Here is a 3,975-nt window from a genome sequence, read left to right on the forward strand (position 1 = left end):
GTCAGCAAATATTATTGCTCTCGGTTTTGCTTGACTCAGACGCCTGGTCGTCTTAACTGTTGTCGAATTTGAGAGCAAATATTGAGATGAATAAAAACAGTCCATGCAACACAATGAACAAAAGGATGTTTATTGTTCATTTAGCCATTTTTTTTAGCTCCACTCAGAAAAATCTCATTCCATTTCAGATTACATTTGGTTTGCAGTTTCAGTACGAATTTAACTTTTTTGTTAAACTAAGACCACAGATTTTAATGTTTTTCATCGGTATTTGAAGACATGCGCTGAAACAAAGTAGAATATTGATATCCACTTAAAAAAATAATGAATAAATAAACTAATAAATAGAAGAAGGCTCTTTGAACAGCACTCAAAATGCTATTTGTAGCAGAAAAACACCTAAACATTACTGCAAATGCACTATCCCAGTGTGAAACGTGGTGGTGGCAGCATCATTGTTGGTCAGAACTGATGGGAAGGTGGATAGAGATGAAAACTGAGCTATTGTTGAAAAAAAAAAACGCAGCATTTTAGTTTGAGTTTGTTTTTTGCTGCTGCCATTTTATTACTCTGAACTCATTTCACGTTACAATAAAAAGATTGCACAAATCGATTTGCTGAAATAGTTTAGAGGGAGTGAATTTTATATCAGCTGTGATGTTGGTGAGAAATATGCAAGACTATTCTTCAAATGATTGATTAATCACACAAGATTTGATCAATGAACTTTCACATAAACTGGAACACAAAGTATTTTTCTTTCCGGTCTCCTTTGCTACTTAATTGGACACTTGAATGCCTAATCTGTCCGATTTCTTTTAAGAGTAGTTTATGCTCCAAATTGTGTTTTAAGGTTAACGTGTATTGTCTTCCACAGTTAAAATATGCCGGACCAACGTTGAAAAGTACTTATGCTGATGGCACATTTTCAGAACGCTTCTTCAAACAGATTTATTCATGCACCAAATTTCCATTCATTAAAAGAACATGGATTTTTTCCCTCCTACCATAAAGACACACATATGCATTTCTCATACTGAAACACAACGTTATAACCAAAATGATTATGTACATTGAATTGCATGTACACTACTTTGAATTGTTCCTTTTGTTGTTCAAGCCTGTGAGCAATAGTTTTCTGTACACCAACAAAGCATTTGGTACATTTTTAGCTTCACTTTCAGCCTTTGAACATACACTATTTTATTGCTGAACTTTGCATAATTAGATAGTTGTCTCACCTGACCGAAATCACCCAACATTCTTTAGTTTGTTAGTTTTCCTCACACATTTTTTTTCTTTTGTGCCAGCTTTTAGGTTCACATGACAACAAATCGCTCCTTCTGCACTTATTCTGTGCTTCCATTTCTCTCTCTCTCAGCACGGCACTCCATCAGCCTCAAAGGCGTCATAAGTGTGTGTGTGTGTGTGTATTTTTCATTTCTCTGATGATGAGGGTAGAAAAGTGATTCTTTGCCTAATGATCTGGCATGCCGTGCCAATTTTTAATTTTTTTTTTTTGTAGCAGCCCGTAGGGCGGTGGATAGGTGGAATGTCTGATTGTTCAAATGTAGGAGCTGGTAAATCTGCAAGAAAACTGGCTAAGTTCAAAAGAGTTCATGTAGTGTGAGGGCAGGAAGAACAAAAAAGAGTCATGAAAAGATGGAAAGAACCTGAATGACGCCATGATTGTTGGCAAGAGCTCCTACTTAAATCCCTTTCTAACCGTACGGTTAGAAAGGTGGGCGAAGAGACGCTAGAGTATCGGATTTGCTCTTTACTCGATATGATCGATAGAAGAAATGGTTTGAACTTCCCTCTTCTTCTCTAACGTGCATCAGGACGAAGACCAGTGGCGAGTTAGATTTGGTTAGGCTGGTAGCTAGAACGCAGTCAGCCGAGTTTTGTCTGTTTGGTTTTGAGGTCATGACCAGCTTGGTCATTACGTCAGTTTTGGCTGAAGAACCTGTTGGAAATAAAAATGATGTGAACAAAACTACACATCATATTCACCTGTTTTTGCTTCACAGAAAATCTGGATTTGTGCTGAGATTATATCACACACAGGTGGAGTTTATTGACTAATTGGGGAATTTCTGAAGGCAACCGGTAGCTCAGAGACCGAATCAAATGAAAGAGGCTTGAATGTAGACGCCCAGGACTCAGACATTTTATTTCTAACAAAAAAATTAAAACCACGTACTATTTTTATTTCCTTTCCTAGTCATCCGTTGTTTCTTGTGTGTATTGATCAATCACTTTTAATCTAACTAACATTTGCATTTCCATTGACCATATAATCACGTGATGTGACACTTTGAATATAAAGACCCTTAATGAAAAAAGTTGTTTTTGGATAAGTTTTGGCGCTCTGACGAGGCGTTTTTCTGTTTTTTTCTTTTTGTTTTTTGTTGTTTGTTTTTTTTTTTGGCTGTATCAAAATTGTTTTATTTTCTCCAAAACTGAAACACTTTTTTTTGCATCACACGAGTCACATGACCAACAAACCAGACATCGCCACTGGCTCAAACCACAAAGAAGACAGGTTTGAACAAGTTTATCACACGAACAAACTTGATCGTTTTAATGTGAATAGTGATTTTAATTGCGTTTTTCATTCAGTGTTACCGTGGTTGCAAAATTGTTTTTTCGACAGTTTTGCGCACATTTGTAACAGAAACGCAGTGACAAATGGTAACAGTGTAAGGAATATTAATGCTTTTCCAGGCTCTTGATTGGTGAGTGTCCTATAAGAATTATTATTTTTTTTAATTGCTCATTATGCGTTACATTTTTTTCCCCCTCTTATTCAAAAACTTGTCCGTTCTGGGTGCTGGGAACCTGGTCAGTGTGTCGAAGCAGCTGTGCCCTCGCCAGCTTTGTGTCACACTTATCCAACGCCATCATTTCATTATGCTTTAATTAATGCAACAAAGTGTTCCGTGCCATACAGATAACATCATTCAGTGGAAAAGAAATTGTACTGGCCTAGAAATTAACTTCAGTAATAGGACAAGTTGTGTGGCTGGCTCTTCAGATATGACAAAAGCTTTTTAAAGGACAAAGTCTCCAAAGGTCACAGCAGCTTTAACTTAGTCATAAAACATTATACAAGCAGCCTGCTAGCTTTGCTTGAACTTTTTGTTCTTGCTCTATATGTTCACGTTCTGTCATTGTCAGCCTTACCGATATACTTTTTACTGTTTGTTTTTTATTTCCACTTTTTTTTTCTAGATCATCTAGAAAAAAAGATGATCTGCTTTGTGTCAGAAAAGTTTCTGCCTCTTTCTGTTTCCTTGTTTTTTCTGCAGTTCTTCTGGACACCATTGGAGTTGAACATTATCATGTTTATTTTGTTCAAACTGGCCTCGCCATCTTTACATCAAGCTTCTTCTCCATATTTCACTCTGATAAACTGTGACACACTCAGTCTGGCATATGATTCAAGCAGACTGAATAAGTAAGAACAATGCTTGGACATTGTGTAGTAGGATCCAACCTAAATGAAGTAAGTCGAGGAAGAAGACTGGGGCATAGGTGATAATGCTGTTCGAGTACTTTTCGAGCCCCGACTCAGGTCGGTCTGCCTCCGTGGGCCAAGAATCGCCCGTGACACCGAGTGAGACTTCTGCGGTTCCTTCGTCCTCTCCACCTCACCTGGAGTTCCTCTAATGCATCATCGCTCCCCGGACCTGGTGACTGGGGACCGTCGTCAGTTTGGTGGGAGTCCAGTCATTGTTGGGCTCATCCTACTTTAGCCACATAGTGTTTTTGTTTTGGTTTGTTACCCTCCCTCCGGCCTTGGTTCCGTTTTTGGCATCTGGTATCTGCCGTTGAGGGGTTGGGGAGTTGCTGTCATGATCCTGGTTTTTGTTCTCAGTTTTCTACTTAATTCCTACCATCTTTGGTGCTGATGGATGCAGCTGTTTTTGGTTTCCTGATTGTTCTCCCTGTGTGTATTTACATTCACCTGTG

Source organism: Poecilia formosa, unplaced genomic scaffold, assembly GCF_000485575.1.
Source record: "Poecilia formosa unplaced genomic scaffold, Poecilia_formosa-5.1.2 Scaffold384, whole genome shotgun sequence".
In the NCBI taxonomy this organism is placed as follows: Eukaryota; Metazoa; Chordata; class Actinopteri; order Cyprinodontiformes; family Poeciliidae; genus Poecilia; species Poecilia formosa.